This window comes from Hypanus sabinus, chromosome 10 (genome assembly GCF_030144855.1).
Source record: "Hypanus sabinus isolate sHypSab1 chromosome 10, sHypSab1.hap1, whole genome shotgun sequence".
In the NCBI taxonomy this organism is placed as follows: Eukaryota; Metazoa; Chordata; class Chondrichthyes; order Myliobatiformes; family Dasyatidae; genus Hypanus; species Hypanus sabinus.
Window position 1 is genome coordinate 64,072,731 of NC_082715.1, and position 12,583 is coordinate 64,085,313.

Here is a 12,583-nt window from a genome sequence, read left to right on the forward strand (position 1 = left end):
TTCATTCTTTTGCTGTGGGATTTCCCTTACTTTTACTGAAGATTACCTCATGATTATTCACAATTTATGCCCCTCTCCACTGCTGAACTGATATCACATTCAGCTTCTATATTATTTGTTTCAGAGACACATTGTTCTGGTCAAGTGAAGGGGTGCATTGTTAATAGGGTCTTGAAGATCTATTTCTAGTTCATAAATTAGGGGAATAAATAGGGTCTTGAAGATCTATTTCTAGTTCATAAATTAGGGGATTAAATAGTGGTGTTTCTGATTTCACTAAAACTAGAATGGATGATCTTTTCAGAAACATTTATGATTTTGCTGCACTCAACAATTGGAGCAGTTCTGTCCATTGTGAAATATTATCATTTCTTTCTATTATTAATATCTGGAGCTGCTTTTAGATATTTGCTTAGTTTCCCTTACAATTTTAGCTTTTATAATTATATTTGTGAATAGTAACTTTAAAAAGTACTACATAAAATTTGCTAACCAAGAATTAATAGAGAGACCACAAAACTCAGGGGACAGAAGCAAGGTGAGCAGGGTTAGCAGAGTGATTAGCTATGGCAGAACGTGAAATGAGAGAGAAGCACATCTCATGGAGCTGTGGGACAGTGAATACAGTAAAGGTGCTGTGTACAGAAATCCTGTATGAGCAGCATGGTAGTGTAGTTGTTAGTACGACACTATTACTGTTTGGGGAATTCCAGAGTTCGGAGTTCAATCTCAACGCCATCTGGGTTTCCTCTGAGTACTCCAGTTTCCTCTCACAGTCCAAAGATGTACCAATTTGCAGGTTAATTGGTCATTGTAAATTGACCTGTTATTAGGCTAGTGTTAAACTGTTGGGTTGCTAGGCAGTGGGACTCATTGGGCCAGCAAGTTCTGTTCTGTGCTGTATCTTCAAATAAAATAAATAAATTAACCACTCTTCTGACCTGTATGTGATCTATGTTGTGCATCAATGTTTCATAATTATCCCACACTACCAGCTGACATCATGTCAGTTTTCAAAAACAGTATAGTATGTTCACATTTTTGTACTGTACATTGTGCAAAGATAAATGTTAGAACTGCAGTAATTTGAGGGAAATATCAGGGTCACTTCATAAACTATTTCACTTTGACTCACATTGGCAAAAAATGTGAATGCAAATTGGGTTACACGATCCATGAAGGCAGTATAAATTTAACAGATTTAAAAACAATCATAAATTCATCTTTTAAAGAATATTGAAAAAAAATTGTCCTAAAATTCGTACAAAAAATAAAAGTAGGTAGACGATGTAATGAGAGATGTTGAAAATACATAAAGTGCTGGAGGAATAAAGCAGGTCAGGTAGCATCTATGGCGATGAATAAACAGTAGGCATTTTCGGCCAAGAACCTCTATTCTTTTCTATAGGTGCTACCTGACATGCTGAGCTTCCCCCTAACTCTCTGTATGTTCTTCAAGATTTCCATCATCTGCATTATTTCTTGTGTTTTTGAGAAGTGTCAATTTACTTTGTAGCTTAATTCACCCTTCAATCTATTCCTGCCTTTAAAAGCTCTAATCTCATTGCCAGTGATACTCCTCAGATTGTTTTATGAAAGACATTAAACAATGCAACACTGACAGGCTTTGCTTCCCATTTCTCTATTGTTATACAGGCAAAATTAGAACTTTATAACTAGGAGATGTTTTCTACTTTGATAAAAGAGGGTTCTTAATCTTTGCATGCCTTATTTACCATCAGCAAATAGATTTGGTATTTACAAAAGCCTAGAAATTTGAACAACTTGGCTTTTGGTCTCAGTGCCACTTGTGTGAAAATGGATTTGTCTTTCTATAGAGTGATTGTGGTTCGAATTGTGTCAATTCAGAAATTTGACTTGACATTTTTTGATCAAAGGTCAAAAATTTCTATTGCAACTCTCCTTTCACAAGAAAAATTAATCTCAAGTGTTCCATTTTTGGGCACTCTCTGGACATCCATATTCATAACTATTCCAGGTTGGGATTTTACTCAGGTAATTCCTGAGACTTAATGCTTCTTACCCACACATTGACAACCCCTTGCCAGACAGCTGAAGATATGGTACCCAGAATGTCTGAATCTCTCAGAATGAGAAACAGAATCAGGTCTATCACTGACATATGTTGTGAAATTTGTTGTTTTGTAACATTAGTAGAGAGCAAGTTACATTGAAAAAATCATAGAAAAATAGTGTGAAAGAGGAGTAACGTGGTACTCTTCATGGGTGCATGGACTGTTCAGAAATCTGATGGGGAAGAAGCAGTTCCTAAAATGTTGAGTGTGGGTCTTCAGGGTCCTGTACCTCCTCATTAATGGTAGTAATGAGAAGAGGGCTTGTCCTAGGTGGTGAGGGTCCTTAATAATGGATGCCGCCTTCTTGAGGTATAAACTCTTGGATATGTCCTTGTGCTGTGACTGAGTCTACAAGCTTTTCCAGCCTCTTTTGACACTGTGCATTGGAGCCTCCACATCAGCCATGTAACCAGTCATAATGCTCTCCACGATACTTCTGCAGAAATTTGCTAGAGTATTTGGTGATATACCAAGTCTCCTCAAGCACCTAATGAAGCATAGGCATGCGCATGCATTCTAAATGATTGCATCTCTATGTTGGGGCCAGGATAGATTACCTGAGATGTTGATGCCCAGGAACTTGAAGCCGCTCATCCTTTCTACTGCTAACTCCTTAGGGAGATTGGTGTATGTTCTCATGTCTTTCCCCTTCCTAAAGTCCACAATCAATTCTTTAGTCTTGCTGACTTTGAGTGCAAAGTTGTTGTTGCGACCCTGCTCAACCAGCCAATCTACACCTCCTCATGAGCATCTGAGATTCTTCCAACAACAATGGTGTCATCATAGAATTTATAGATGGTGTTTGAGCTATGCCTAACCACACAATCATAAGTGTAGGCATAGTAAAGCAATGGGACGAGCATTTATGCTTGTCGTGCAGCTGTGTTGATTGTCAGAGAAGAGAAAATGTTATTACTGATTTAACTGCAGACTCCCAATGAGGAAGTAAAGGATACAGTTACAGAGAGAGCTACAGATTCAGAAGTTTTTTGATTAGTATTGATGCAATGATGGTTCTGAGTGTTGAACAGTAATTAATAAATAACAGCCTGATGTAGGTATCACTGTTGTCCAAATGGTCTTTCAGCTTGATTTACTGATCCTCTGACACATGAAAGACTGGTTTCTGTCACCTCAGATCCACATACCCCAACTCCAGCCCACTGCAGGCCCAGTCATCTCTTGACTGCTGCTGGAGTTTGCAGCAGTGACCTGCAACCAAAATGGTCATTGGTGTTCTGCACAATGAGCCAGAATTGCACTTTTTAAGGAACAAAAGAGTTTCTGGATTGCCCTTTTTTAAAAATTATTTCTGTAAGTTTATTGTGTCCCTGACACATTTTTATTGTTCTGCCTGTAATTAAATTCCAAGTTTAGAAACCAGAAATACATGAGCTCTAATTTTTATAAATAAAATTACGTGATTTCTATTATAAATTGTATTTAAGTTAATTTCTTGATTAGTTGCTACTTACTGCAAAGCTGCATTGATTCACTTAAAATCCAAATTTTGAATTCATTGCCTCTCCAATTGACAGACTGGAAAATAGTGTAATGGGTGGTCAATCTGACTTTATTTTGCTGCTAAACTTGAAACTAATTTTTCCTCTGCCCATTAATGATAGAATGTATTCAGATAGTGGGAAAACTGATTCTCAGGTTATGTCATCATCTCAATGCCTGTTTCCATCTTTATTACAAAAGAAGAATTGGAAATATCTCTTAGAAATTGAGAGAACTTTACACCAACCCCAACACTCTGCAACACCAGTTATGAAACTCTAGTTTACAATCTCTATATGTGCTAATACTTAATACTAAGACTAAGACTAATAGGCACTGGAGAAGTTTTTTCCCTACTGCGGTCATTTTGTTGAATGGTTAACTGCCGGTTAACTGTCGGCTAACTATTACTTGGATTGCACTACCTGTATGTATAATCTATAATTTCATTTATATTTATCATTATTTTTGTTATGAGCAGAGAGACAACATCTGCCGGAAGTAAATTCCTTGTATGTGCACAGGTACTTGGCGATTAAAGTCTGATTCTGATTCTGATTCTGATTCTGCATGTGTAATTAATATTATGTAAAGCTCAGTAGCCCAGTAAATGAATTGTTCCATGTTTCCTTCTTGGTTAGGTCAAAGTTGTAACATTTTGGGTCAAAGTTTTTTCAGTATCTTGCATTAGAAAATAGAAAATAAAAAGAACAGGTCATAATTACAGATACTTATATCGACGAAGCGCATTGGAGTGGGTGGAGAGAGGAATAAATTAGATGTAAGATATATAATCCAAATTTACAGAACTATATTTAACTTATCCCACAGAGAAATGGCAGTAGTGTTCTTGGTCATCAGTCAAAGCAACAGCAGTGTACAGCAATTTACCAGGTTAAGCTTGCAGCCACACCACTTGCACAATAATATGATGGAACCAATGAAAAACCCATTAGGGAGTTTGCTAAATATTTGTCCTATTTACAAACGTAAGTCACTGTGAAGAAGCCCAGAAATATGCAAGGGATCTGAAATACTAGATTGGTGTACCCATCATTCTGTGCACCATCTCAGCAGGGGCAAGGATGGAAACCACCACAACTTCTCCAAATGGCCTAACTGCAGATATTATGAAGTTTATCTATCTATCTCTGTCAGTATTGGTACAGTTGCTCTGTTCATTTATTTTGCTTAAGACTTTGCATACTGCTTTTGGATGGTTGCATAACTTTTATCTGAATCCATTATGGATATATGAAGAAAGTGTTTTAGAGATGGAGTGATTTTTAAGCAGTTTTTTAAGTATATATTTTTTATCAGTTATCTCAATTATTCCCAGATGGATCAGGATACTCTAGAGATTGGAATTACAGTGCATTTGTTATGTTCAACCAGTATTACAGGAAGTATAATTGGGGGAAAGACATCTTCTTAATCTACATCTTTGCATAACATTGACATGAATCTTCCAGTTGAAATCTCCAACATATTTTTCCAATGCAGTGAAGTTGAATTATTTTGTGCTGTAGTAAAAGTAGAAAGACTTCAGTGGGATAGGCAATATCTGTAGTGAGAGGGGGAAAAAAAGCAGCATTTCAGATCAAAGACCTTTCATCAAAACTCAGCAGCTTGAAACCTTAGCCCTGTTTCTCTGTCAAGAGGCATTACCTGACTTACTGACTATTCGCTGCATTCTTAGGTCATATTTCAGAATTCCAGCAACTGTAGCTTTATTTTGTGCTGAGCCTCATTTGCTCTCGCCACCTCATCACTCAGTTTGTTCCACTACTCCAGCCGATTCTGTTCAACACACACTACAAGTGAGTCTCCTATCCCCAACCCCCAAATTTGGTCCATCTGCCCATCACCTTCACTACTTACCACCTCCCTTGTTTATTAGATTGGGATGAGGTACTTCAGCATATGTGACTGTGAGACAATGAAGGTGGGAAGGAATAGTATTCATGATGGACTGGGTGGCAATGATCAAATGAGATGAAGGAATAAAAACAAACTGCTAGAGAAGCTCAGTGGGTTGAACGTTGCTGTTTCAGGTCGTGACTCTTCTTCAGGAATGAGAGTGTGGAGTGTACAGAAGGTGCGAGGGAGGGTTGAGAAAGAGACCATCAGGTGATGGGTGGAACATGGAGAGGGAGAGAGAGGGGGTAAGTGATAAGGCAGAAACTGGTAGGTGATAGGTGGAAATGGGTAAGAATGGGTAACTCACCTAATGGGGCGCGTGAGTTGGAAGAGCAAATGTGTAAGGAGATAGCAGATATTTGTAGTAAACACAAGGTGGTGATTGTGGGAGATTTTAATTTTCCACACGTAGACTGGGAAGCTCATTCTGTAAAAGGGCTGGATGGTTTAGAGTTTGTGAAATGTGTGCAGGATAGTTTTTTGAAACAATACATAGAAGTACCGACTAGAGATGGGGCAGTGTTGGATCTCCTGTTAGGGAATGCGATAGGTCAGCTGACAGATGTATGTGTTGGGAAGCACTTCGGGTCCAGTGATCACAATAGCATTAGCTTCAATATAATTATGGAGAAGGTCAGGACTGGACATAGAGTTGAGATTTTTGATTGGAGAAAGGCTAACTTTGAGGGGATGTGAAGGGATTTAGAGAGAGTGGGTTGGGTCAAGTTGTTTTATGGGAAGGATGTAATAGAGAAATGGAGGTCATTTAAGGGTGAAATTATGAGGGTACAGAATCTTTATGTTCCTGTTAGGGTGAAAGGAAAGGTTAAAGATTTGAGAGCACCATGGTTTTCAAGGGATATTAGAAATTTGGTTCGGAAAAAGAGGGATGTCTACAATAGATATAGGCAGCATGGAGTAAAGGAATTGCTCGAGGAATATAAAGAATGTAAAAGGAATCTTAAAAAAGAGATTAGAAAAGCTAAAAGAAGATACGAGGTTGGTTTGGCAAATAAGGTGAAAGTAAATCCGAAAGGTTTCTACAGTTATATTAAAAGCAAGAGGATAGTGAGGGATAAAATTGGCCCCTTAGAGAATCAGAGTGGTCAGCTATGTGTGGAACCGAAGGAGATGGGAGAGATTTTGAATGATTTCTTCTCTTCGGTATTCACTAAGGAGAAGGATATTGAATTGTCTAAGGTGTGGGAAACAAGTAAGGAAGTTATGGAACCTATGACAATTAGAGAGGTGGAGGTACTGGCGCTTTTAAGAAATTTAAAAGTGGATAAATCTCCGGGTCCTGACAGGATATTCCCCAGGACCTTGAGGGAAGTTTGTGTAGAAATAGCAGGAGCTCTGACGGAGATCTTTAATATGTCATTAGAAACAGGGATTGTGACGGAGGATTGGCGTATTGCTCATGTGGTTCCATTGTTTAAAAAGGGTTCTAGAAGGGAGCCTAGCAATTATAGACCTGTCAGTTTGACATCAGTGGTGGGTAAATTAATGGAACGTATTCTTAGAGATAGTATTTATAATTATCTGGATAGACGGGATCTGATTAGAAGTAGCCAGCATGGATTTGTGCGTGGAAGGTCATGTTTGACAAACCTTATTGAATTTTTTGAAGAAGTTACGAGGAATGTTGACGAGGGTAAGGCAGTGGATGTAGTCTATATGGACTTCAGCAAAGCCTTTGACAAAGTTCCACATGGAAGGTTAGTTAAGAAGGTTCAGTCGTTAGGTATTAACGCTGGAGTAATAAAATGGATTCAACAGTGGCTAGATGGGAGATGCCAGAGAGTAGTGGTGGATAATTGTTTATCGGGATGGAGGCCAGTGACTAGCGGGGTGCCTCAGGGATCTGTTTTGGGCCCAATGTTGTTTGTAATATACATAAATGATCTGGATGATGGGGTGGTAAATTGGATTAGTAAGTATGCCAATGATACTAAGGTAGGAGGTGTTGTGGATAATGAGGTGGGTTTTCAAAGCTTGCAGGGAGATTTATGCCGGTTAGAAGAATGGGCTGAACGTTGGCAGATGGAGTTTAATGCTGAGAAGTGTGAGGTTCTACATTTTGGCAGGAATAATCCAAATAGAACATACAGAGTAAATGGTAGGGCATTGAGGAATGCAGTGGAACAGAGAGATCTAGGAATAACTGTGCATAGTTCCCTGAAAGTGGAGTCTCATGTAGATAGGGTGGTGAAGAGGGCTTTTGGAACGCTGGCCTTTATAAATCAAAGCATTGAGTACAGAAGTTGGGATGTAATGCTAAAGTTGTACAAGGCATTGGTAAGGCCAAATTTGGAATATTGTGTGCAGTTCTGGTCACCGAATTATAGGAAAGATATCAATAAATTAGAGAGAGTGCAGAAACGATTTACTAGGATGTTACCTGGGTTTCAGCAATTAAGTTACAGAGAAAGGTTGAACAAGTTAGGTCTCTATTCATTGGAGCGTAGAAGGTTGAGGGGGGATTTGATCGAGGTATTTAAAATTTTGAGAGGGATAGATAGAGTTGACGTGAACAGGCTGTTTCCATTGAGAGTAGGGGAGATTCAAACTAGAGGACATGATTTGAGAGTTAGGGGGCAGAAGTTTAAGGGAAACACGAGGGGGTATTTCTTTACTCAAAGAGTGATAGCTGTGTGGAATGAGCTTCCTGTAGAAGTAGTAGAGGCCAGTTCAGTTGTGTCATTTAAGGTAAAATTGGATAGGTATATGGACAGGAAAGGAATGGAGGGTTATGGGCTGAGTGCGGGTAGGTGGGACTAGGTGAGATTAAGGGTTCGGCACGGACTAGGAGGGCCAAGATGGCCTGTTTCCGTACTGTGTTTGTTATATGGTTATATAATGATTTTTTTAAATGAACCGCCGGAGACAGGTGGGAGGAATGGATGGAGAGGGTGTGCCAGGATAGAAGAAGGTGTGTGGCTGATTAGTAAATTGGAAAGGGAAAGGGCAACAAAAGAAGAGTGAATCTAGATAGAGCAGAAGGAGTGGGGAAGGAAGATAGTAAGAACGGATTATCTGAAACTGGATGGACACTTCAATGTTCATATCATTGTAGATGACCCAGGCAGAATGTGAGGTGTTGCTCCTCTTGTTTACACTGGACCTCACCCTGGCAATTGAGAAGACCAAGGACAGATAGGTCAATGTGGGAATAAGAAACGGCATGTGTCCCCAGAGTTAAGATCGTCATTGCAGATAGAGTGCAGGAACTCCACAGGAAGGTTGCCTGAACTATGCTTGGTCTCGCTGAAATAGAGGAGACCACATCATGAGTACTGAATGCAATAGACCAATTTGAAGGAGGTGCACATAAATCTCTGCCTCACTAGAAGTGTTGTTTATGTTCCAGGTCGACGGTGAGGGAAATGTTATAGAGGCAAGTGTTGCACTTCATATAACTGTAGTGAAAAATGTCAGGCTATGTGAAGAGATGGCTGGGGAAGGGTAATTGGACCAGTGAGCAAAGGAGAGGATAGTCCTAGCAAAGAGCAAAAGGGGGTGAGAGGAGATTGTGGTAGAGTCCCGTCATATCTGACAGAAATGATGAAGGATGATATGTTGGATGCAGAGGTAAATGGGGGGTGAGGTGAAAATGTTGCTGGCTAAGGGAACTCTATCTCTATTTTGAATGGGGAGAACACTTCAGATGTCTTAGATCAGAAATCCAAATCTTGAGAAACATAACAGACACGCAGAAACGGAGAGAAAGCAATGGAGAAAAAAGAAGAGATGGTTGAAATTAATTTAAGGGCAGGGTAGAATTTAGACAATAGACAATAGACAGTAGGTGAGGGAGTGGGCCATGTGGCCCTTCTAGCCAGCACCGCCATTCACTGTGATCATGGCTGATCATACACAATCAGTACCCCGTTCCTGCCCTCTCCCCATATCCCTTGACCCCGCTATCTATAAGAGCGCCATCTAACTCTCTCTTGAATGCATCCAGAGACTTGACCTCCACTGCCTTCTGGGGCAGAGCATTCCACATATCCACCATTCTCTGGGTGAAAAAGTTTTTCTGCATCTCTGTTCTAAGTGGCCTACCCCTTATTCTTAAACTGTGGCCTCTAGTTCTGGACTCACCCATCAGCGGGAACATGCTTCCTGCCTCCAGCGTGTCCAATCCTTTAATAATCTTATACATTTCAATCAGATCCCCTCTCATCCTTCTAAATTCCAGTGTATACAAGCCCAGTCACTCCAATCTTTCAACAATTGACAGTCCCGCCATTCTGGGAATTAACCTTGTGAACCTACGCTACATTCCCTCCATAGCAAGAATGTCCTTCCTCAAATTTGGAAACCAAAACTGCACACAATACTCCAGGTGTGGTCTCACCAGGGCCCTGTACAGCTGCAGAAGGACCTCTTTAATCCTATACTCAATTCCTCTTGTTATAAAAGCCAGCATGCCATTAGCTTTCTTCACTGCCTGCTGCACCTTAGTACAGCAGTAATATCATGTACAAAATTACTGAGTTCTGCATGAAGCAGCTCCAATGCAGTCTTTGATGTTGCAGAATAAGAACTGAGCAGTGGAGCTGGAGATAAAGTATACAGTTAGAGGTCTGGGATATTGGATTGGAAACCAGTCCGGAAAGTTATCTGGATTCAGAGATTTTTACAACTATGAATATGTTGGTGGAGTGTGCAGAGGGTGCAAGAGTATGTAAGTATTTATGAAATAGAACCTTTAGAGTCTTTAGAATGTCAGATAAGGGCTGAAGCTTGTGAATCAGATGCTCTTATAGAAATGAGATCACAGAGCACACAGGATAGAAATTTTCAGAGATGTGGGCAATGAGATTAGCATTATTAAGTACTCTGAGTACTGGTGGACAAGATTTATGGGAATGGAACTTGGGTGGAGGTCAGAGACATGAGAACACTGATGAGCGAATCAGGACTATAGTAACATTTACAGGTGTGACAATTAACTGAAATGAGGACAGTGAATAGTCTTGAAAACTAAAGTAGGTCTTACTGGAATGAAAGTTTGCAATGATTGAGAGAATGTATACATATATATCTGGATGTGCAATATTAGCCATTGATTGTCAGCAGTCAGGAATGACTGCACTACAAGAAATACTCCTGATTTCATCAAAAGAGGGGAAGTGCAGTAAACCAAATGAACATTATTAATGAGGAGTCATGGAATTCCACAAAGGAGCTTAATTGAATGTCTCCATCAACTTTTCTAAATGGTCAAAGAAACTGAGCAAATACATTGTCAGAACAGTGAACTCTAAAAGTAAGGAAGATATTCTTATATCTGCCACCTTTCAGGATATCATAAAATATCTTTAAGACATGAACACTAGTAATAGTTATACTGTAAAATAGCATTGCACCCATTCTACACATAACAACCTCCCAAATGGATCAACAAAATAATGAACAATTCATTCTATTGTATTTAGTGTTGCTGGCTGAAACATAAATATATGCCATGACTGTTGAGAAACTGGAAAACTGCATTAAAAAAAAACAAGTTCAAATAATATAGGAAGACTAAGTAGCCTCCAACCTGATGGCATAAATAACTATTTCTTCTTCGAGTTAAAAAAAAAATTCTCTCCTGTTCCCTCCTGTCACATTCCTTCACCTCCAGTTCTTTACCTTTCCTCTTTACTTTTCTCAATCACCTGGATTCTCCTATCACCTTACAGCTATCCTCTTTCCCCCCCACCCCCAACCTCCATGGTTTTATTCTGGGATATACTTCTCCTTCCATTCCAGTCCAAAAGAAGTGCTTTGGCCCAAAAAATCAACTGTTACCTCATTTCCATAGATGCTGCCTGACATGCTGAGTTCCTCCAGCATTTTGTGTGCATTACTCAAGATTACCACTATCTACAATCACATTTTTTCATTGCTAGTCTCACTCATAAAATGATCCTTTCATGCCTCAGTGTCTTCTTGGTGCTCCCTTCTATATACCTCCCACACAAGTTCTCTTTACTGACCAGAGCTAAACCCAGGAAAGAGCTTCTTCAACTGTCGGTGCAGAGCGAGAAATTGTGAACAAATATTTTCACTGTGTGGGAATTTTGGATGAAATGTCCTGATGTCTACAGTATGTCCGGCAGGTGAACATTTCTGCTGCTAATATATACACTAATATGCTCCGTAAAACAAGAAAATATTCCATCTTTCTGGTGTTTGCTCTGAATAAGATGAAATTCATTTTAATTCACTTGAGCATTAAATTTTAATTAAATTATATGTACCATATTCAGTTGGAAATTTAGTTATTAACATACATCCTTTACTTCATCATATGTAGTGCTTTAAGATGTGCTGTCAAAGATATGATACCTAGATGGGTGATTGAATGGTATGTAATACCTTTATGTATGATGTCTCTGTAAAGAGTTATACGTTCACTATTTATATACTCAAATAATTTTTATTCAGGGTTAAATAAGGAAGGATTTATTATCCTCATACTACCCAAGTAATATTGAATCAGTTAAATTTGGCCTCCTTAATTTAGTCATGGGAAAGTGCAATTTAGACTTTGAAGTTCAAGTCTTGAACATATTAAAACTATGCATAGCTCAGTGGTGAATTTAGAAAAGCTTGCAGTAATACCTGCTCTGCTAACTAACTATAAAAGTAGTGCACAATGGGACATCTAGCTGAGTGGACAGAATTTATGATCAGCAAAGGAAAATGCTGCATCTGAAAACCATCCTCAGCAAGAGCAACCTCTGGAATAACAATAGTTTGCAGATACAGATCAGTCCTCTTTGTGGTGTATGAAGCACAAGATTTGAAGCCACCGAGCTGAATGTGAGGGTCATGTACTTAGTAAAAGCTGGAGAATGACCCCATGAACACAAGAAAAGTTCCAAGGTGAGAATCAGAATAAACGGGACTAACCAAATGCAATAACATATTTGTAGGAACTCATTTTCTGCTAATCAAAGTTGCAAGCAGCAGGCGGATTTATGTATTATGTTATGAATTGTGCTTAAGGCCATTAGGGCAAGTAACTTGTTACAATTCAGAATATATACACAGTACTGTGCAAAAGT

General features: G+C 39.2%; 1 protein-coding gene across 1 annotated transcript in view; it reads left to right on the plus strand.

Moving 5' to 3' along the window:
• Positions 1-12,583, plus strand: part of LOC132400716 (myelin transcription factor 1-like protein) — a 450,971-nt gene that overhangs the window by 246,298 nt on the left and 192,090 nt on the right. The gene's annotated exons all lie outside the window — the stretch shown is intronic.